Raw genomic sequence first — 24,141 nt, forward strand, 5'->3', positions numbered from 1 at the left:
ACACAGCGACGTGCCGGCACACACCCACCGAACCACCTCCACACACAGAACCACCCACCGAACCACCCCACACACACACACACACACACACACACACACACACACACACACACACACACACACACACACACACACAGACACACACACACACACACAACACACACACACACACACACACACACACACACACACACACACACACACACACACACCACACACCCACACCTGGGAATCAGGATAAGAGTTACTGCAGTTGTATTGATCTGTCTTAATTATAGGACTCAATATAAATATATTTGACTGCTTTCAGCTCGACGCACAGCCACTGTTATGGCAGAGTAAGTTGGCCAATCATTCCTAATGGCATGAGTTCAGCTGACTATCTCTAATAAAGATACAGGAGGCATACAATCTGTCTCGAGACATGTTGTTAACTGATATATTCATATGGAGACCACAATTATACGGTTGTTTTCCACTACAGTACGTTTGATGTGCTCCTACAATGACTGATACGTGGATGACAAAGATCATCCAAGTGAACAGGGTTGGATGTAGGTCCTGATTGCGAGGTGCACGTCGTCGAGCTTCAAACTCCTGAGTAGATCATGGTAATTAAAACATAAATTGGAGCCATTGAAAGGCGCGCGGGAAAGACGGGCCCCTCAGCTAGGGTTATTGATTTCCCTGCATACTTAAAACAATTGCTCCTGATATGTGCACGGTAAAATATAGGAGCCTTTAGATAAAAATCAATAGCAAACAAGCCGCCGCGACCTCTCCAAACAATGGCCTGTGAATTACAATCAGCCAATTCTGCTGGGATTTGAGGGAGTAGGGAACAGATGACGGCGCGTCCCAATTGGCATTTCATTCTCTACATAGTGCACTACGTTCTGCACAACCGGTCAAATGTTTTAGAACACCTACTCATCTCAGGGTTTTTCTTTATTTGTACTATTTTCACATTATATACTAATAGTGAAACATCAAACTATGAAATAACACATATGGAATCATATAGTTACCAAAAAAGTGTTAAACAATTAAAATATATTATATATTTGAGATTCTTCAAAGTAGCCACTCTTTGCCTTTATTACAGCTTTGCACACTCTTGGCATTCTCTCAACCAGCTTCACCTTCACATTCTCCCAACAAGCCTAATTTCCTCCTGTAGCAAACTGGCTCTAATTAAGACCTACAAGTATTAAGATAACAGACAGAGGGAAAGCGCAAGAGAGACAGACAGATAGACAGATGGGTAGACAAATATAACAACGTTCACATTTCAACATTTGTGAAGAACTCATTGCAATACAAAAATCCAACACAATAACATCAGACACAGTGTCGATGTGCACATAGCCCTGTGTCTCTTCCTATCGGGCCAATAGCAAATGACAACCAAAAAAGAAGAAAATAGCTTTACTCCGTCAGCCATGTGTTACAGCTAAGGGAGTGTTGGCTAAAACAGCCGCCGGCAGCAACCCATACTGCAACTCACACCTGAACCCCACTGCTCAGTTGGACTAAGTTGTGTGCGGTAACTTAAAATGCTAAGTGGAGTGCGACGGAAGAGAACCAACAGAAGATTGGATGAAATATCAAATGATCTTTCTTGCGAAAGGTGAATTTGGTAGCACTTTACAATTAGATCCCTTGTATGAAGGCTGTTACCGTGGGTTTTATCACAAAGAGGGTTCACTGGATAGTTAAAGACTAAATAAATAGAGAAATAAAAACTATTTGGTTACTACTGTTTAACTTGCTTAAACTGTTTTAACTTTTAAAGTTATGTTGCCATTCAATCATCTTAGTCACGCAATATTATTAACTAAGAGTCCCATCTCTATAGACATAGATGAGCTAATAATACCGACAAATACCCAAAGTGCTTATGAAGATGTTATAACAAATGAATAAGCATGTAATGACGCATGAATAGGCATGTAATGAACCATATGGCGTGTGATATTGCAGTCTCCGCTCTGATTGATGTGTCACATGTATCTAATGTAGCCTTTAATTCCACGGGTAGAGTAATCCCTGATTTCCAGGGATGTCTCCTACCTCTTTCCAGACTAATTCACATGCCCGATGCATCGTCCTTCAGTCCAGCCTTGTCAACCCTACATCTAGGGACAGAGAGAGTTCAGCCAGCACTGGCAACTGAGGCGAGCTGGAGGGAGAGAGGAGAGAGGAGAGAGAGAGAGAGAGAGAGAGAGAGAGAGAGAGAGGGAGAGAGGAGAGAGAGAGGGAGAGGGAGAGGGAGAGGAGAGGGAGAGAGGAGAGGTTGGAGCGAAAGGGAGGGAAGAGAGGACAGAGAGAGAGAGGGGAAAGGTTAAAGAAGGTGGTGGAGAGAGAGAGAGAGGTGGGGAGAGAGGGTGTATTGTGGGGTTTCCCTTCTAGCCGTACATCTTCAAAGCGCTTTCATCACCTTGCCCCTGCCTGAGACGCATGTCTACCACACAAACACAAACACTCATATCACACAAATATGCCCATAAGTGCACAGACTCTGCTATTCACTCAACTGACACACTTACACAAATTATCTCTTTCACACGACGCACACTCACCACACACACACAGCACACGCCTGACTAGCACGCCGCCTGGTCCAAAATGTCTGCGATGAATGGGTCTCCGACACGATTCGACATTTCCTCCATTTCATTAATCCAAAATAGAGGATGGAAGGGAGAAAAGGGCAGGAGGCCAAAGCATTTAAAAAAATGGTAAACAGTGGCAGAGGAACCTCACACACACACACAACAGCTCTACGAAGCGCGGGGAAAGGCTATCGGGAGAGAACAGACAAAAGGAATTAAAACCGAAGCACTAACAGGAGCTGACAAGTCCAAGGCAGATTACTAATTATGCCTCAACTACCTCAGCCTGTTTCAACCACACCTCAGTACAGTAGGATAGTACCACACAGAGTAAGCCTATGTAGGCTAACGGAAGAGGTATGATCCATTACAATGGTTTTGGAAAAAAGGTTGCATATGAACATTTTTGCAATAAAACATTTCAGTTGATACATAGAAACTCTTTAATAATACATTTTTAAATGAATCTTAATAAAAGAGTTGCCATTGTATGTGTAATAATACTTCTAAAACATAATGTAACCTATAGCCTGAGTATACAAAACATTAAGAACACCTGCTCTTTTCCATTACATGGTGAATCAGGTGAATCCAGGTAAAAGCTATGATCCCTTATTGTGATGTCACTTGTTAAATCCACTTCAAATCAGTGTAGATGAAGGAGAGGAAACAGGAATAAAGAAGGATTTTTAAGTCTGGAACATTTGAGACATGGATTGGGTAATGTGTGCCATTCAGAGGGTGAATGGGCAAGACAAAATATTTTAAGTGCCTTTTAATGGTGGTATAGTAGTAGCTGCCAGGCTCACCAGTTTGTGTCAAGAACAGCAATGCTGCTGGGTTTTTTACGCTCAACAGTTTCTGTATGTATCAAGAATGGTCCACACTCAAAGGACATCCTGCCAACTTGACACAACCGGTAGGAAGCATTGGAGTCAACATGGGCCAGCATCCCTGTGGAACACTTTCCACACCTTGTAGAGCCCATCCAAACAAATTGGGGCTATTCTGAGGGAGAAAGGGTGGAGTGCAACTCTATATTAGGAAGGTGTTCTTAATGTTTGTATATTACTGAACTGTGGTCACTTATCCATCTAGTTGAATTCAGTCTGAATATCCAAATAAAATGTTACATTATATCTTCGATTTCATTTCGAGAAGAGCATTAAGTAAGATCAATAATAACAAGGCTATGGTCTGATATTCTTTATCTGATATTAAACAGTAAAATAGCAGCAGTTATTTTGGCGGTCTGCTAACTTGAGATTTACACCAACGAGCAGAGGTTCTAATGTTTACTGTTGCATCTTTCACAGGGGTTCATTGGAAGTTCAGTGGGTTAGTCACCACATAGGGGGTTACCTGCCGTTCAACATTAGCAGGAAACCAATAATACATGGATTGTTCCTGACAGACAAAATGTCATGGTGACCAAATGACATGATATTGTGGTGTAGCAGAAGTCAAACGGAAACTGGCATCACATCATTAAGGCCCAATACCTATAGCCACAGGTTCTTCACAATTTGGATGTGGATGGATGTGAATTGACTTGCATGTCTATTTGGTTTGAAGAGATCATTGATTCTGTTGAGGAGCTCCTAAATCACACACACACACACACACTCCGAGAGCCACACGCGTGTCACATGTGAATGAGCGTTTTTAATGAACGGCCCGACGGCCCATTCCAAGGCCGCGCCAGCCTCGGTGCATTCCCATAAATGCACCGCTCAGCTGCTAAAAGGGACGATGGACGAGGGAGACGGCCGTGGTGCCATTTATCACCTGTCAGATGCAGCTGAGCGCAAGTTCTTATTGGCTGGGCAGACTCAGCGACTGCTAAAGCGGTACGCGATCTCTCGCACAATTATAATTAAATAGTACGGAGAATAGAGCAGTGGGCTTTCTATCTCTGTTTTCTCTGATTCTTTCTCTCTCTAAGACTTCTATTCTGCCTGTGCCAGCACAAATGCAAGTCCACAGACAATTCAAGTTAATAAAAAAGAAAGGCAGTTACTGTAAAATGGTACTGATTATGCCTCCATTGTAGAAAAACAGCTGGGATATGATGGTGGTTTGAAAATGTGTTATTACTCAACTACTGGTAAAATGGTACGATATGCCTCCATTGGTAGAAAAACAGCTGGAGATATGATGGTGGTTGAAAATGTGTTATTCCCTCAGCTACTGTAAAATGGCACTATAATGCCTCCATTGTAGAAAAACAGCTGGGATAATGTGGGGGTTGAAACATGTGTTTTACTTCAGAGCTATTCTCTCGCAAATGATTGATGTTACACTGGTCAGGACCAACATGTTACAGTGGGGACCTAGCTACACTGGAGCAGAGATTGTGATGTCAGTATGTCAAACACACAGCCCCCCCCCCCCGCCGCGCCCTCACGCACACATCAGATAGACACACACACACACAGCCCCCTGCCACACAACACAGACAAAAAAATGGCTCCAACAGAGGGGCTGCCGTGCTTCTAGCCCTTAGCGAAACTTTGCCAGTATTTTCTTTTTTTATGAGTAATTTCTTATATCATTAGCCCAGAATAATTTTTTGTATTATTACATAACGATGGGAAGAACTTTTGGATATGGCGGTAACTCACCAGGCATAACCAGCATTGACGACAGGAATACAACTTTCCCGAATCGGATCCTTTATTTCATACGCCCCAGGGTAATTGAACGCACGTGTGTGTCAGTGTCTGTGTAAGAGAGAGAGAGAGTGTGTGTGTCAGGGTGGCCCGTCACACAAAGCATACACCACACACTCAGCCTGTGAAATTACTACCAAGTCTTATCATAGTCGGATCAGTGGGTCTCTTGTGAAATCTGCTATGTTCCATTAACAGCAATGTGATATACGTTGTCATTGGCGAGAATGTACTTTATGATGTTTTATGGAGTGTTGTGCCTATAAAGTAACGCTAATCAATGCCTTATACCGTATACAGAGTAAGTTAGCATTGTAGTAATAGAAGATAACACAAGGTCATACAATTCACTATGTTASGCTGTAATTTATCAAAAGTGGTATCTATCAAAGTATCTGACAASTTAGGGAAAAGTAGTCTTCACACATTGCAGTAAAGCACTTCAATTTGTGCCCAGAAACATGAACGATCCCAGAAATATCCCATGTGATTCCACTTTACCCCCAAKGGTATCCTCAAATACCATCTTGTATATACCAGAGCCCTATAGGGTGCTGTTTGTCAAGCCTCTAAAACATCACAGTTGTATCTTAATACAGTGCAGGGAAGAATCCTACAGTATCACCAGCGACGTGGTTCGGAGGCTGCAGACAAACGAATCATCTACATCTAGACACTGACAGTACTTTAGCGAGCTGTGTCTCATCAGAGTCTGCCTCTTGTTATGTGTATCATCAGGATGGCAGCAGTATCATCTCTGTGGTGGCAAACAAACGGGTCAGGTGGATTTAATGGAAAAGGACAAACTGTTGTGAGTGGAGTAGATGCATTCTTACCCAAAGCAATTCAAGTGCATTTATCAGACTTTTGATGAATGAATGGTGCCGTTTAAGGTAATGGCTACCAACAAGATGCAATGCATCTGATGTGTTCATGATATACGATTAATAAGTGTACCTGTAGTAATCCTACTGATTATAACCATCAATTTATATACCACCAGTGTATGTTGTTTTAACATGAATAAATGTACAGCTTTACTGCCTTATACAGGACAATTGACATGTCATGAATGCTTATAACAAGTCTTGGAACACACAATCAGTTTAATTAAGGACTTATTCACAGACCGTTACACAAAAAAACGTCACCCAATCAACAAGTCTGACTCATCAATCGATCGCTCCAGCTGGCCTGGTTCAATTTCAACCAAGCGCACCCCTCCTTTTCTCCGTCTCCCTTATTCCCTTTGAAAAAGGCTAGCCAGTGATTAGTGATCGCTATAGCAAGGAGACTGACCCTTCCTCCTTCCCTTCTTGCTTCGGACCTTCAGGGGCGGAACTTATCAGCTACAGGGGATCAGGCAATCTCCTCCACTTCAGAACGGGAGTCCATTGTGTCCGACTGCTGTCTCTGGATAATCTGTGTGGCTAGCTYACAGATATGCTGTGGACACACACACACTCACACACAGATCTACTGGGGTCAAGCACGATAACGGGATTACAGGGAGAGATGGAAGTCCGGGTCTGGGGCTTGTTAAAGAAAAGGAGAGAGGGGATGGAGAGGATAGAAGCAGAGGGGATGAAAGAGAGAAGGGACTGATATTAGGTGCGATTGAGCGCTTGTCGGGGGGTTTTGGCTGGAGATTAAGATGAGGGAGGAGATTGACACACACACACACACACACAGACACCATTCCCTTCCACTACCTTATAAAGTTAATTAAATATGCCATGAAATTAAATGTCCAATCAAACAGCATTGCATATAGGTCAACCTACAATGGCAGACTGTGAAAACAGCAGACAGTCATATAGTCCAGCCATTATGCTATACTCCCTTGGTTTTTCTTAGCGACAAACTTTTTATTTCGTTTTGTCGTTTTTCTTTTTCAAATAAATGCATATAAAGATACTCCCGACCCATCCCCTCAGTCACCATCCACCCACCAGCATCTTCCCGCCCCACCCGGAAACAGTCCTTGATAATTACTTGAAATGTTTGTTCTAATCTTTCTGGATTAACAGATTGGGGGAGTAGGCAGGTCTGGTTGATAGTGATTTATCAGTCTGTTATTCAGTCTGCCTTATACAGGTCAGACAAGAGAGAGAGAGATCTACTTCACTTACTTTGGCAATGTTAAGATATGTTTACCATGCCAGTAAAGCCCTTAAATTGAAATTGCAAGCCGAGAGAGAGGAGAGAGAGAGAGAGACAAGACACGAGAGAGAGAGAGAGAGAGAGAGAGACGAGAGCGATGAGAGAGAGAGAGGTCGAAGCAGAACTCTAAGAGGCCCGTGATGCACATACAGAGACCCTGGGAGGCAGTGTGGGTAGCGCAGTGACACAGAGCTAATGCCTTGTCACACAGACTGTCAGCAGATTAGCCAGTGGATTACACCACAGCCATTAGATGTGCATGGAGCGAAAGGGCACAAACACAGAGAGGAGAAGAAAGAGAGGGAATGGGGAAAGTGGAGGAAGAGGATGGGAGGGTGGCAAGAGGGTGGAGAGAAGAGGGAATGGAGAAGAGATAAATGTGGAAAAGAGAGGAGAGTGGAGGGTAGGGAGGGCAGGAGGAGAAGACGGGAATGGAGAAGATACATGTGGAAAAAGAGAGTGTAGGAAAAGAGAGGAGAGTGGAGGGTAGGGTGGCAGGAGAAGGAGGAATGGAGGAGAGCATAAATATGGAAAAGAGAGGAGAGTGAGGGTAGGGGAGGGAGGAGAAGAGGAATGGAGGAGAGATAAATATGGAAAAGAGAGGAGGAGTGGAGGTAGGGAGGGAGGAGAAGAGGGAATGGCAGGAGAAAATAATTTTAGAAAAAGAGAGGAGAGTGGAGGGTATAGAGGCAGGAGAAGAGGAATGGAGGATAGATAAATGTGGAAAAAAGAGAGTGATGGAAAAGATAGGAGAGTGGAGGTAGGTGGAGGGCAGGAGAAGAGGGAATGGATGAGAGATAAAATATGGAAAAGAGAGGAGAGTGGAGGGTAGTGGAGGCAGGAGAAGAGGGAATGGAGGAAGAGATAAAATATAAAGAGAGGGGAGTGGAGGGTAGGGAGGGCAGGAGAAGACGCGGAATTGGCCAGAGAGATACATATGGAAAAGAAAGAGGGGAGAGTGGGAGGGATAGGGAGGGGCAGGAGAAGAGGGAATGGAGGAGAGAGTAATGATGAGCAAAGAGAGGAGCAGTGGAGGGTAGGGAGGGAGCGAGAAGAGGGAATGCGAGGAGAAATACATGTTAGGAAAGAGGAGGAGAGTAGAGGGTAGGAGTGGAGCAGGAGAAGAGGGAATGGAGGAGAGATAAAATATGGAAAAGAGAGGAGAGTTGAGGCGTAGGGACGGCAGAGAAGAGGACATGGAGCGAGGAGACTACAATATGTGCGAAAAGAGAGAGAAGTGGAGGGTAGGGAGGAGGAGAGAGGGAATGGAGGAGAGCATAAATGCAGGAGAAAAAGTAGAAAAGCAGAGGACGAGTAGGAGGTAGGGTTGACGGCAGGGTGGAAGAGGCCGAATGGAGGAGAGATAACTGTGGAAGGAGAGAGGGGGCAGTGGAGCGATAGGCAGCAGCAGGCAGGCACAAGAGGGCGAATGGAGGAGAGTAAGATATGCGAAAAGAGAGGAGAGTGGAGGGTAGGGAGGGCAGGAGAAGAGGGAATGGAGGAGAGATAAATGTGGAAAAGAGAGGAGAGTGGAGGGTAGGGAGGGSAGGAGAAGAGGGAATGGAGGAGAGRGGAGGGTAGGGAGTAGAGGAAGAGAAAATGATGTGGGAAGGAAGTTTTTTGGAGATGGTAAGAATAGATCAACATGAAAAGTGGCTTGGAGAGAATAGAGAAGAGAAGAGGAAAAAGTGATAAGATAGGGGATGGAGGGGAATAGAGACGAGGTAGAACATGCAGAGAAGAGGAGTGGAAAGTGTATAGTGGCTCAAAAATAGGAGGAGAGGATGGGAGGAAAACAGAGGACAAGAGGGGCGAGGAGGAGCGGTGAGAAGTTGAAAAAGTGAGTGCATGCACAATTGCACCGAGAGGAAGGGTGGAGAGGAGAGAAGAGGGATGGAAATGAGGGGACCCGGGGAAAATTAGAAGAGGAAGAGAGGAAAGAGAGGGATGTGAAGCAGAGGAGAGGAGGCACAAGTACATGTTAAAGTAGAAGAGAGAAACACACGTGGTGAACAGAGATATAAAACATTGAGGCTAATTGATGTTGAAGAACAGCAGATGAAAAGAACAAAGAGAAGTGCTAAGAAGAGAGGGGAAAAGGTGAAGATATAGAACCAGGAAATGCAATAGAAAAAAAAGGCGATTCAACCAGTTGACATAGAGAACTGCCCATCCTCTATGTTCATCCGTCAAGTCAGTCCAGATCAAATCCAAAGTGACCTATCGGTTAATCATGACGTCAATGTGGGTAWTATCTGGATTATAAATACAAAATAAACACATGGAGTGACACAGAATATTTAATACGAAATGTTGTCACATAATATGCATGTTTTGGTCATACTCTCCAAAATAATATTGACATCTTAGTTGTGCATATACAAACCCACCCTGTCGAACCTTATGTAACAGCACATTGTCTGTCAGAGAGATTATTGMCTGTGCTTGCAATGTAAAGTCTGGATCAGAAATAATGTTGTGTTGCGTAACAACTACAGCATTGATTTTCAGCATGTGAAACTTGGCTCTGGTATTAGTACAGTGAAGCAAAGATTACACGTAATAGATATGATATGTTGTGCAATGGGGCATGTATTGACATAAGCCTTGTGTACCCTCCACTCCACGGTGAGCCGTTGCAGACAGTTTTGGGACCAAAGTCGAAACGTTAATGGAATATGTTTGCTTAATGCCCTAATTCAGCAKAAGTGAGACGCACAGTGAACAAGATGAACTAGTGTGGTAGCTAGGTAACCTGAAAGAAAGAACTTTGCATTGATGGTTGTATTAGTAAGGCTATAATTGGGTGAACTTGCGTGCCTATGTCAGTTGTTATGACATTCCATGATATTCGTTATAAAGGTCTCATGACATAAGATCATTGCTCAGTAGTTGACCGGAGTAACCATGCAAAGAGAATACAAAAAAGGGTTAAAAACATGTAAAGGACATYCCCATGCTCACATCCAGTGTCACAAACGTTTAGAACACCTATCAACAAAAGTATTCCCACTTTACCTCCATTCCAGTCAGATGAGATTGATCATCCACATCACCAATCCCCGACACTCGGCTCCAGTGAAGAGGTGTCAGCCATCTCAGCTGGTGTTTTTGCTTGGGATAATCGACTTGCCATCCCCACCACAACACCCCACTCCCCCAGTCTAATGAGCTGTTATTGCCCCTGCGTGGGCTTCTTTGGGACCCATAGTTATCGAAGAGTAAGAGGAAATATGCCAGGTTAACTAGGGCTAATGGGAATTTCTGATGTGCATTGTGAGGGGTGATTGGATTGATAAATGTCTCACGTATCATGGCGTGTATCTGCATATGAGCTGCTGTACAGAATATATGGCATACAGTGTGAATGCTCAACACAGAGAATCCATGCAAACACATGGATTTAGTGAGTGACGTGACCGTGAGTGAAGTGCAGTGACTACTGTGCAAGTGAGTGAAGTGAGTGCAATGAAAGTGAGTGAATGTGAAGTGAGTAGACAATGAAGTGCAAGTGACAGTGAAGAAAGTACTGAGTGACAGGTGAATGTGATGTGACGTGAGTGAGTGAGTGAAGTGTGACAGGAAGGCTTATGTCTTCAGGGCACATTTGCTGGTTGAGTGATTTGAATGTGTGCTCCTCCCTTGGAATGAGCTGAGTCTTAAGAAAGCCATGGCGGGTGGGGGAGGGGGGTCTAGATGAGTTAACCCCCCAGTGTTATTTAGACCGTTATTATGATAAGCACCACACACACACGCGTGTGCCCGCGCGGACGAACGCACACAATCACACAAACATTCATATGCATACACACGCTCACACAAGCGCATAAACACACACACGCACTCATGTAGCATGCACAAGGTGGAAATTGACAACCTATAAAACAAATTCTAACATATTAAGTCCCAACCCATCCGGTATGGGAGCCATTTTCCTCTTTAAAAAGCCTCCACACTCAAAGTGTACCCAGATGAAAGTCGGGTAGTCACTGAATTAGCCAGGGAGAAAACTAATTTCCTTTGCAATTTTACGAGCATTTAATTTGAAACAATTAAGATATTATGGGCGCCGCGGATACACTGAACAGAGAGACAGCTGGGAGCAATCCCATAAACCCTTCGGCCCGTGAACGAGTCACCTTGCCTTTCTCTCTCTCGGCTCGCCTCCTTTGCGCTCTTCCTCTCCCTCACTACTGGCTTCCCCTCGCCTTCCTCTTCTCTATCTCTAATTGCCTCCCCTCATGTTCCTCCTCTCTCTCTCCTGCTTGCTTCCCATCTCTCTGTCTCTCCTCTTGCCTCCCTTCCCGTTCCTCCTCTGTCTCTCTACAGTATCTCTGCTTGCCTCCCCTTGCGTTCTTCCTCTTTCTCTCTCCACCTGCCTCCCCTCCCGTTTCTCCTCTCTCTCTCTCCTCTCTCTCTCCACCCGTTCCTCCTCTCTCTCCACCTGCCTCCCCTCGCGCTCCTCCTCTCCGACTCCGCTTTCTTGAAGTGCCGCCTGACGTAGGTAGCATTCAGCCTCGCCAAACACAAATAAACGTACTTATCCTCCCATGAGCTTCTACAAGCTCTCCTACAGTACCTTCACCAACCAATCAAGTGCCTCTCAAATGGATCCGTTGGCTGCCTATCCGAAGGCCTAATTGTGTCAAGATGGTGAAAGGAGGAAGCGAGGGCATTTTCCATTACAACTTTGATGATGTCAGAGGACGAATAATTAGCATGTGTGTTATTTATTACAGTATGGAAGAGAAAGAGATGGAAAGTGAGGGAGAGCAAAAGAGAGATGTAAACTATAGGGGGCAGCAAACAGTAACAGGTTTGTACATTATCATAGGCACAATGAATTAATAGTAATCATAAAACATGGGACACATATAGCGCTTTATATTTTTTTCTATAGGGGTTGATACATATTTTGTTACAGGAAATTAGAACCTCTTTGCTATACGGAGTGTACAAAACACTAACAATACCCGCTCTCTCCATGACAGACTGACCAGGTGAATCCAGGTGAAAACTATGATCCCTTATTGATGTCACTTGTTAAATTCACTTCAGTCAGTGTAGATGAATTGGAGGAGACAGGTTAAAGAAGGATTTTTAAGCCTTGGGGGGGGGGGGGGGGGGGTTTTTAATGTTTTGTACACTCTGTGTATACGTATGTAGGATCACAGATGTAGGATCTTAATTTGATCACTCTTTTGTTGCTGAGAATTTTGCTGCACTTCAGGACATACACACTTCTACTGTATTTGAGGTTTAAAAAGGCTTCTAAAGTTAGTAATTTCCACTTTAAAATGTCAYACTTGAAAAATGTATCAACCCCTACTAAAGGTTTCCATTATTATTATCTAAATTCATTTTCACATTTCCTGTTTTCCTGCTSTAGCAAACTGGCTCAAATTAAGATRCGACATCTGTACAAAGTTTAACCATATTCCTAGTTAAAAAACAACATTAATATTTGACTACACTTGTAGKTGATTTTATAATCTCATCAAAATGAGAACCCTGAATGACCATTAACTATTCATTACGTACCAATAGTAATATAAATCCATGAATGTATAGCATCGATGACCTTGCACTGTCCCTTACTTCAATGGACATGACACCCTGTTTGTTTGTGCAGAACTCACATCACTCCCCAAACATCAAACTTCATGTTTACTCTCTCAAACACTCTCCCATCAAACCTCCCTCGATCCCTCTCCTCCCACCCCSCTCCATAGAGGGGCTTCGGGAGGTGTGAAATTGATAAAGGTGCGCTTGTGAAAATGTCATTGGGGAATTAGCCGGTAGGCTCTCCACTTTGTGCTGTTGGGTGCGGGGGGGTTGGGGGGGGGGTGATGGATTGGGCCGGTCGAAAGCGCCTTTTCATGGACACTGAACTGTAAAATGGAGGACCCGGGCAGACACAATAGCCGTGATCAATCGGCCACGCCCGGAGAGTTCTGGTTAATGCCTGTTGCTGCACGGTGAGAGGTGAGCCTGGCTATGTACACACAGAAAAGAGAGAGAGAGCATGGGAGGGTCATATCATGACATAATCAGCTTTGGGAGGGGAGGGGAATGGGTAGAGAGAGAGTAGAGTGGACGATAGGTGAGGAAGAGAGGTAGAAGAAGGTGGAGAGATAGAGAGAGTGGAGTAGATGATATGTGAGGGAGCGAGGCAGAGAGAGGGGAGAGATAGAGAGAGTAGAGTGGAGGATAGGTGAGGAAGAGAGGCAGAGAGAGAGACGGAGGTGAGGATAGTGTAGGAAGAGAGGCAGGAGAGCAGCGAGTAGAGTAGTAGGATATGGTAGAGAAGAGAGCAGAGAGAGAGTAGAGTGGAGTTAGGTGAGGTAAGCGAGGAGAGAGAGAGTAACAGAGATAGGTGAGGAAGAGAGGCAGAGCGACGGAGAAGAGAGTGGGAGTTCATGAGAGAGGCCAGAGAGAGGGGGGTAGGTTAGAGTCCTAGGATACTGGCAGCGAGAGCAGATGCAGGATAGAGGGAGGAAGAGGCAAGGAAGGACCGAGGAGAGTGAGGAGAGAGAGGCAGAGAGATAGCGTAGAGTAGCAGGATAGGTGAGAGGAAGAGAGAGAGAGAGGAGAGATAGTGTGAGGAAGAGAGCAGGAGAAAGAGAGTGGAGGATAGGTGGGAAGAGGCAGAGAGAGAGAGAGTAGAGGATAGTGAGGAAGAGGCAGAGCGAGGTAGAGTGGAGGTAGGTGAAGGAAAAGAGGGCGAGAAGAGAGTAGAGTGAGGAAGGTTGAGGAGAGAAGCAGAGAGAGAGAGAGTAGAGTGGAGATGTGAGGAAGAGAGGAAGAGAGGGGGAAGAGTACGAGAGTGGAGGATAGGTAGGAAGAGAGGCCAGAGAGAGGGAGAGTGGAGGTAGTGAGGAAGAGAGCAGAGAGAGGGGAGAGAGATAGATAGAGTGGATGATAGGTGGGGAAAGAGGCAGAGAGAGAGAGGAGTAGAGGATAGTGAGGAAAGAGGGCAGAAAGAGGGGAGATGAGAGCTAGAGTGGAGGATAGGTGAGGAAGAGAGGAGAGAGAGGCGGAGATAGATAGAGTGGAGATAGGGTGGGGAAGAGAGGCAGAGAGAGAGTAGGAGTGTAGGACGTAGGTGAGGAAGAGAGAGCAGAGAGAGAGTAGAGTGGAAGAGAGGTGAGGAGAGAGAGGAGAGAGAGAGAGTAGAGTGAAGATAAGGTTAAGGCAAGAGAGGCAGAGAGAGAGTAGAGTGGAGATAGGTGAGGAAGAGAGGCAGAGAAGAGAAAGTGAAGAGCAGAGAGGAGAGAGTGGAGGGATGTGAGGAAGAGAGGCAGAGAGAGGGGAGAGTTAGCAGTAGAGTGTGAGGATAGGTGAGGAAGAGAGGCAAGAGAGAGTTAGAGTGGAGGATAGGTGAGGAAGAGAGGCAGAGAGGAGAGAGAGAGTGGAGGTGACGTGAGGAAGAGAGGCAGAGAGGAGGAGAGTAGAGTGGAGGATAGGAGGAAGAGAGAGAGAGATAGTAGAGTCGGAGGATAGGTGGGGAAGAGAGGCAGAGAGAGAGTAGGTAGAGTGGGAGGATAGGTGCGGGGAAGAGAGGCCAGAGAGAGAGTAGAGTGGAGGACAACCTCACACAACACACACCACAACACCACACACACACACACACACACACACACACACACACACACACACACACAACACACACAACACACACACACACACACATCAACCAATGCAGATCTGCACCGTATCCCCACTCCACTGAATCCTTTCTTGGGACTTGGTTCTCTCTCTCTCCGTGGTCTCTCTCCCTCTGCTGTCAAAGAGAAGACAATATTCTTCAGCAGACAGGAACTGTCAGAACACGTACACTGCACGGCCACTGCCACTGCACGCCATGCTTCCACGTTAACCCAATTCAGCTCTAATGGAATGTGATTGCCTTTCAAGCCCATCACAAGACATCCTGAYTCCACGTTAAACCCGAACAGAGCTCGGAGCTCTTTCAGCGCCTGTCGCCATCGCCAAGTGTGATGGATCTTTTGTAATAAGGCATTGTCTAATAATGATGACTGTGCATACMTTACTGTAAGGAGCAGGTTACTGACTATGACCATATGCCTCGGGCAAAAATAGGTCACTACAAATGCATTGCCGGTAGAAGATGAGTTGTTACTTACATGTCAAGGTAGAATGTGAACACAACCAAGGTCATATACAGTAGAACTAGGGCAGATGAAAAAATATATAGCCTCTCTATCTGGTTCAAATTCAGTACTGTTTCATATCGTGTTACAGTACAGTTGGGGGCAWAGCTATAAAAAGTCATTTTATAGCAATATTACAGATTGTGTAAGATTTAGCAATAGGGCTGCTTGGATTCAACTCAGTATATCAACAATATATCAACAGCACTCAACCCAAAATGAAACGTAATCATTGCAATCATTCCTTTTCAAAGTTCGAGGGTAAACTTAGCAACAGCTATTTGTCCTTTTTGTATCATGAACTCAGCAATCATTAGGTGTTCAAATCTCGACAAACTGTTAATTTACCATTAAGTAAGACAATACGTTTCACCGTCCATCATCGCCAACGCGTTCTGAGACATTCTGAGAAGAGAGACATACTGGGTTTCTTGGCTGAGATTCACGCTGGGGTTTTGTTGGGTGTTTGGCATACGTTGTCATGCCTTTGGGGTGTTGTCTGTAATATCACCTTGGTGGTTGGTTGTCACCTTCGGCATTTAGCCAAATTGTTGTGCTTGGCCAGTGGCCATTTACAAGTCAATTTCGTCTGTCGTCTCGACACGTCGGATTACATTTATCCGCTTAGGAGATCGTTATCCAAAGAGTGAGAGGCAATAGSCTGATGGCAGGGAATTAATTTTACGATGACTGGTTTACTTGATTGGAAAAGGGGTGGGTTTAAACGGCACATTGCGGTGAGGGTGGATCGACTCTAAGGAATTGAATGGAAGTTGTTTTTGGTGGGGATACAAGTTCTGTCMCTCTACCCCTGGGTTATAAATAGTGTTGTCCTGAGATGCACAAACAGAGAGTAAAGACATGACGTAGAATCATCTATAAAGGCACAGCACCATGGCAAGGATACACACACCTTGGCCTGGCCTGTACCTTAGGGTTCTGTATAAGGATGTATAAGGATTACATATTGGATATTCTTGCATGGTCTCGCTATATGACGTCTGTTAGAACTCCCTGTGTGGTCCTAATGTGTATAGGTATTGATTTGCCCATAATACAGATGTTAGAAGATCATTTTCTAATCCAGGYGTCAATCCATTTTAACTCAATCATTTCTTGTAATTAATTGGAAATTCTACTCATAAATTGGACCAAAAATACTCATTAAGAAATAATGGACAATTCATTCATACTGTACACGATTCATTGATCCAAAGTCTGATTAAATGCTCAATCTTGATACAACTAAACACAGTGTGTGCTGGTGGGCCTTTGTGGGAAATCCATGACTTTATCGCTCAGTAGCTCCTTTAACTCTCTATCTAACTTGTGTAACAAGGAAATCGATTTCCGACTTCTTTTTTTCTTTCTCCGCTGAACAATGTGAACTCACACAACAACAAGTTGGAGCTTTAAAAGGTGGTTTATATCCTTGCTGAGATAAACACTACCCCAGTATAGGAGAAGTCTTGTCCAAGTCAATACATTGATTTGCGGCATAACAGCTGTCATATAGTCTGGCTCGTGGCTCAGAGAGAGACCACTGTGGTAGGAGGCTGGTGCCCATGCAAGCCCCAGATTGACTTGTAGTTTTTGATAAAGTGTCTGTCCTTCAGGACATTCTATCCCCACTGTCTCTAAGCTCATTATTGAGCAAGCACCAAAACGACAGTAACACCCTTTCAKCCAATGAGTTGCAGCTGTTCATTCATGATAGTTAACTGTCGATATATTATGTGTAAACCGTTGCAACCTRGTGAAAGGATACCTTATTGTAAAGCGTTGCCAATATAAATACCGTCATTTGGGTTGATAAAGTCAACAAAATATATTTGCTGTGTAAAAAAACGAACAAACATGGCTACCAGTTCAGATCAGCCTTATGTTCAGTATAATTGCAGGTAATCAAAGGCACCAATTTGCATTATGGGACTTGATGATGTATCCAATAAAGCATGCCAAAGGGACCGCCCACAAATGAGGATATTCAAAAGCTCGTCAGTGTTTTTGTGATTAGTCAAGGTCTCCAGAGATGTACAGAACCACGGTGGGGGTGGAAAGTTCGACACTGATCTCAGTGTTGTTGTTGTTGKACTGTTTGTCGAGATAACCTGGTTCAAGCATTCCTGACATTACCCTGAAGAAGGCACAGTGATGCTGAAACYTTGCTGTTCTACCCAATACATTACTGGGAGTTCATGTATATAGAGTGTGCAGCTCTCTTGATTTATTTTTTGTTGTTGTTAACATACAGCATGTGGTGGTGAAGCCATAGTGGGTGGATGGGTTTCCCACTTTATATATTGTAATGGAGGTACATGTTGATGAATCGTGTGGCTCGGTTGGTAGAGCGTGGCATTGTGGGTTCYATTCCCACAGGGGACAAGTGCAAACATACGGCAGGTAGCCTAGTGGTTAGAGCGTTGGGCCAGTAACTGAAAAGTTGCTAGATCGAATCACTGAGCTGAGAAGGTAAAAATCTGTCTTCTTCCCCTGAACAAGGCACTTAACCTGCTGTCATTGTGAGTAAGAATTGATTATGAACTGACTTGCCTAGTTAAATATGAATAAATGTATGCTCTCTACTGTAAGTTGCTCTGGATGTCAGCTAAATGACATAATTTATTTTTTGAGTTAAAGTCCTTTTAACATTGTTCAGCTTATGATATTCACCATCTGCTCCAGATGTGGTGTCACCCTAGGAACTTTAACTTTCACTACGTCGCCGGACATAATAGGGAACAAACTTGACTTCTCTCGTTCAAAAGGAGAGAAATACTGTGTCACAGCCAAGCATCTGCATTGCCTTGGTTTCGAATCCATCTTATTGAAAGACAGTTGGTTTATGGACTCTCGCCGTCTAGTTCTACATGACAAAGTTCACCCATTATAGGTAATGAGTTATCTTGATAAATCCCACCCTTGCCCTCATTTATCAACAYTAGCCTGCCGTATTACACCCCTCGACTGTGCCAAGAGCAGAAAAAGCACAAGGTTAGACCCAGAACGGGATTGTAAATCCACTAACTAGTCTCATCCAATTATATTCAAAGAGAGAAGGGGCTTGAAAACGGTAGCTGTAGACTATTTGCGTCCGTATCTTGTACTGCTGTTATAGCTTGCATTGTACAGATGTAGGATCTTAATTTGAGACAGTTTGCTACAGCAGGACATGCGGCWACAAGACATTTAAATTATTATGTGGATTATAATTCATGGACATTTTTGTAGCGGTTGATACATTTTTCGTAAGGAAAAATCAAGTCTGAAATTTCAAAGTGYAAATTACAAACTCAGAAGCCTTTTTAAGCCTCAAATACACTGCATTGCAGGAAAGTTATCCTGCAAAAGGGTGATCAAATGAAGATCCTACATCTGTAATGCATCTGATAATGTCTACTTAAGTTAGTCTATAGGTTAGTCACTATAGTATGTTTAAACTAAAGTCATGCAGTGTTTGTAATACATTGCAAGCAATGCCAACACATTTTCAAAGAAAGTTTTCATGTTTTCATGCTGTGGTATCTCAAAGAATGCATACAATGTATACTGTACTCTGTACTCTGTAGACCTAAAACCTCAACAACACGTCAAGGACGAATCATTTAATCATGGCTTTTGCTCTTGTGTTTTTCTCATCAATCATTGGAATGACATTAAAACAATTGTACAACGTTGCTTTTGTGGTCACAACTGAACTTCACTGTTTGACCAAACCTCTAATTTTCGCATTGCCAGAACAGGCTAATTACTAAATCAAAAGTTATTTGAAATGACATATTTGTCAAGTGCTCTCATTGTTCATTTGCTATTAAAACCGCTACTTTTTATTTAGCCGTGTAAATAGATGAGAGAGACGAAGAGAGAGGAGAGGAGAGGAGAGAGAGAGAGAGAAGAGAGAGAGGAGAGAGAGAGAGAGAGAGAGAGAGAGAGAGAGAGAGAGAAGGAGAGAGAGAGAGAGAGAGAGAGAGACGAGACGAGAGGAAGAGAGGAGAGAGAGAGAGAGAGAGAGAGAGAGAGAGAGAAGAGAGAGAGAGAGAGAGAGAGAAAAGAAAGAGAAAACCTGTTTTGTGCCTGCAGGCTAAGTTGTTCATTGGAAGCTTTGGGTCCCTGCCACAAAAGCAAGTTTCCTCCAAACACCCTCATTCATCTGTCGCTCTGGGACATTGTTTTTCAGCCTCTAAATCAGGGCCCGGCGTATACTTTACTTTGTTATGGCTCTGTGTACTCTAGAATACAATGCACAAAGATATGATATTGATAATTTAGTTTCAGTCGATAATATTGGCTTTACAAAGGTATATGAATAAATAACAGTATTAGGATTAGCAGTAAATATGTGACTAGTTCTTAAAACAATCATATAMGGATTACTTTATTGATGCTTCAAGGGCAAAAACATTGTCAGAAGTAATATTTTGTAAATATTCCTCTTGGAAATGTTTCAAATGCATGTGGCTTGTGAATGGTGGAGTTCCCCAGATAAAACTATCTGAAAGCCCAAAATAGCTATAAAAAAACAAATACTCTCTCTCTCTCTCACACACAGACACACAGACACACACACACACACTGTATTCTTTATTTTCACCATCTGAAAACAAATTTTCCGACCATTTTTACCACGTATAACAAATGTTTCCCTGAAAAACGTGTGATGATGTCCAAACTCCAACATTCCTTTGGTGGACTGAAGGGGAGAAAGTTGAGCTCTGGGAGTTAGTTGATCCTGGTGAGTGACGTCACCTTCTATCCCCACTCGGTTTCTGTGCCTGAGTCGGGCAGTCTGTGTGAGTGTCGGCAAGAGAGAACGCGTCCCTGCCGCACCGCACACAGAACAGACACAGTCTCGACACATAGAATAATGAAGACCTAACGCACACAAGGACGGGAAATATACCACATGTTTTCATTGCTGGACATTCTGGTCCCTCCGCTCGCTGTGYTGGTTTGCATCTTGCACTGAGGAACATTCATTCGAGAAAAGAAAACTCTAGGAAGAGGCGAAATTAGAGTGGGCAGACTGGAAAAGAAGCGTATCTGTAGACGGATTATTTCTCGTATACTGCTGTCATTCTGGATGTAACTCGCGACTATTCTAATAGCCTACAACTGGAGAGACCGAGTTCAWAGACTACATGCAAATATGATGTTAAGGTAAGCTTCTATGGAAATGACCATTCAAATTGGTGAATTTGTGGATGTTTGACTTTTCACGCACAGTGTTGCCGGACTGAAGTCGTCTCCAAAAGCATTTAAAATAGTGCGTGTTGAGATGCGATTGATTTGTTGTATTTCTTTATTGTCAAATATAATGGAGCACCAAACTKTGTCTGTGCTTAGGCTACATTGCATTTTTTGAGTTGTATTTATGGACTCGTTTATGTTGTTTGTGTTTTGTATAGAGAATACAATAATACTGTAGTTTATTTAGGTTGAATTGACTCTGAATAGACCTGCCTATTTTGTYAGGGACGCACGAATCTCATTTAATTAAATGTATCATACGTGCACATTTACAACAGGATACYAGTATTTATTTGAGTTATGTTTATGACTATTCTAGTATACTAGGCGATTTTGGGGATCTGGGTATTCGTTTACTGTATGATAGGCTAATGTAAATTCTACAGCAGTAGGCTGCGGCCTATGATAGGCTACAATAATAAAATAAATATAGTACATTAATACCCTTTATCGATAGATGATTGCGTTCATAAAACATTCATAGTCATTGTATTTGCTCATCAGAAGAAATAACATCGATGTAATGATGATGGTGCTGTTTTAGTAGGCATACTATTAGGTTTCGATAGTGATATTACAGTTTAACTGGAAAACGACGTTTTTCGAAGTTGTGTGGAGTCTACTGTCACGATTTAAAGCCGCATTCCTCGCGTTCGCACAAGAGACGCGCGCCATATCTATGTTGTTGCCTATTTTTGGAACACATTTTTGTTTCCCCGAGMTCCTAACTGAAAAGTCGGCAGGGCGAACTATATCCCTTGGTTTACAGGCATTCAAAAGGCACACAAAAAACGCCTGTCACAAAATCAGGTGAAAGTGAACCTTTTTTCCGTTACAGTTTTTCCAGTACAATTGCGCACAACACCTGTGCTCACTGAGCGAGTTTAGCCACTAGGGGCCTTCCTAGCCTACTCTACAACTCTACAGTGAGGGGGGYGGAYGGGGGGGGGGGGGGGGTCAGGAGACCAGTGATGCCACAAAAAGACAGGCTATTCTCTCCCCTTTGCCTCATCGTGTGGAAGAATACATAAAACACAGACAAATTTACATGTTTGACTACACTGGGCCTTTAACAGCATAAAAGGTTACCACAGAAACATTTGATAATAATAAGGTTATAATGCTCTGTGCTGGCCTGCTGCTTATTTGATCAAATGTAGGCCTCTTTTTATATGTGAAAGATATCACATTTTGGGTTAATTGCTTGTTTTATATGCATTATATAATTGTATTCTATTTTCTCGGTTTGAGAATTTTCTTGAACTGATTGATATGTGCCTGCATGAAACACAGTAAATATGCATGGCTTGGCGTTTGGTTACATTCCATACATTCAGCTGCCTTATAGCTCACTATTTGGTTGTATTGCGTTTGTAGCTCTGGGTGAAATGAAAAGTCAATAAGAGAGGTTGGAGTAGTGAGGTGTAAAATGGATTTTAAGTGCTTTGTAATTGTYWMTGTGTCTGTGGCTGYGCAGTCTTTATCAGTTTGTAGGCAGTAAGCACTCTGAGAGCTCACCTCTCTTTTACGTTTTACAGTTTCTAGCTCCAACAATTAGCACTCGCCCAATTTTGACACAACGCTCTTAGCGCCTGTCGCAACTCGATCGATTTCCAATTTCGCTGTTACGACAGCTGCCCTCAAAAGAGGAGACGAAATGAACATGCGTTAACGTGGAAGAGCCTAGTCGATTTAAGTGGTTCCACCCAAAGAGAGCTGACGTGAGAGATGAGCTACGTTGTTTTGAAAGCAGTGCTGAAGCCACCATCTTTTCTGTACCTGTCCTTGGCTGCGTGTCCCTGTGAAATCCTTTGAAACAATTCACGGTGTTGTTCGAAGAGCCTTTTCATCATAACTCTCAGAAACCAAGTTTCTATGATTGAGTGCGGCAGGGCAAGAGTGTATTGTGCATCGATGAGAGCGAGGCAGTTYCTAGTTAATTTGCAGTGTATTTCATGCTGGGACTGAACATTATGAAACAGGAGACAAGAAGAGCCTGCTGSCAAAGGATTAATAGATTCCCTTGCAGGTGAACCAAGCAGAGTGACTTAGCTAATAAAATCAGCATCCAGTCCCTCAGCCAGACTGAACAAAGTACCCTCTTAAAGAAGGGGTGTCTCCTTGTACAATGCTTTGTTCCACCACATCCAAGTGTCTATGACACACCATTCTATCGCAGAAGGGGAAGCAAAAAAAAAGAAAGTCTGTTTGAAAAGTGTTTTGTGTGTTTGTTTGTGTGCGTGTGCGCCTGTGTTGCCTGTGACCACTGCTTGTGGAGTGCCACACCAAAGCCGTGGACTGAAAAATCAACACTTACATAATGTAAACGGATACCTAAACGCAGGGCTGCAATTATGGGGCGCCAACCTGGTTGGAGAGAGAAGACCGCGGAGTGCCAATAGGTCTGCTAACAATCACCACCTCGGTTTGCATTGCCCTGTAATCTACTGGTGTAATCTAATTTATTTGTGCCAGCAGGCCTAAACTACCCCCCCCCCCCCCCCCCCCCCCGCGCGTGGCAGGGCGACGAGAGGAGGTTTTGGACTGGCAGCGGTTTGGTGAAAACATGGCGGTGCCTTGCTGCTGTGAAGATGTGTGTGTGCATGGCAAGTGCGTGTATTTAATTAGGCGTGCCTATGTATGTGGTGTAATGTGCGTGGCGCCTTCAATCGGCGACAATGTGTGTCAGGGGGACTATTCTTATGAACGCCGTTTACCAGGAGGAACTCTGATGCAATGTTGACGAATGAGAAATTAGTTTGGATTTAGCAGAACACTGATAATCCACAGCATAATAAGTAATTCAATGGCCTTCCCTAGCCACCTTCCTTCCTGGTTCATTGGCTGCAGCCTGCGTAGGTTAGCACTCCGCTCTGCCATCATCTGATCTAGCTTACTATCCTCATGCTACATTCCCTCGCTAACCCTTTCTACCAATTCTGTTTCAAGGGTGGTTGCGTGATATATAAAACAGGTGCAGATCTCCTATGGGCCCCATTGCCTATGTAGTGCAACTACTTTTGACCAGGACCCATAGGGTGGCCGTAGGCCTCTGTCAAAGTAGTGCACTACATAGGGGTATAGGGGTTGCCATTAGGAAAAGCATTCAAAGAAGTCTGCTACGTGGGGCATTGGCTTTATCACAGAGGGGAAACACGTAGCGGATATTGATATTCAGTTATACGTGGGGTCAGAGGTAATAAGAAGCGCTATTTTCACGCCCCGCCGGCATCACCTCTGGCCTGTCCATCCCTGTCAAGACGGATGGGC

The 24,141-nt window shown here is 43.9% G+C and overlaps 1 protein-coding gene across 19 annotated transcripts in view; it reads left to right on the forward strand.

The window, feature by feature from the left end:
• Positions 1–24,141, forward strand: part of LOC111954133 (receptor-type tyrosine-protein phosphatase delta) — a 612,441-nt gene that overhangs the window by 376,263 nt on the left and 212,037 nt on the right. For 18 of the 19 annotated variants that reach the window (XM_070435960.1, XM_070435968.1, XM_070435974.1 and 15 more), the window contains exon 1: positions 20,414–20,781. The exons of the other annotated variant lie outside the window; for it this stretch is intronic. The gene's annotated coding sequence lies outside the window, so the exon portion shown is untranslated. Of the gene's footprint in view, positions 1–20,413; positions 20,782–24,141 lie in introns of those variants that run through there. 19 annotated transcript variants of the gene reach the window in all.

This window comes from Salvelinus sp. IW2-2015, linkage group LG3 (assembly GCF_002910315.2).
Source record: "Salvelinus sp. IW2-2015 linkage group LG3, ASM291031v2, whole genome shotgun sequence".
Taxonomy (NCBI): domain Eukaryota; kingdom Metazoa; phylum Chordata; class Actinopteri; order Salmoniformes; family Salmonidae; genus Salvelinus; species Salvelinus sp. IW2-2015.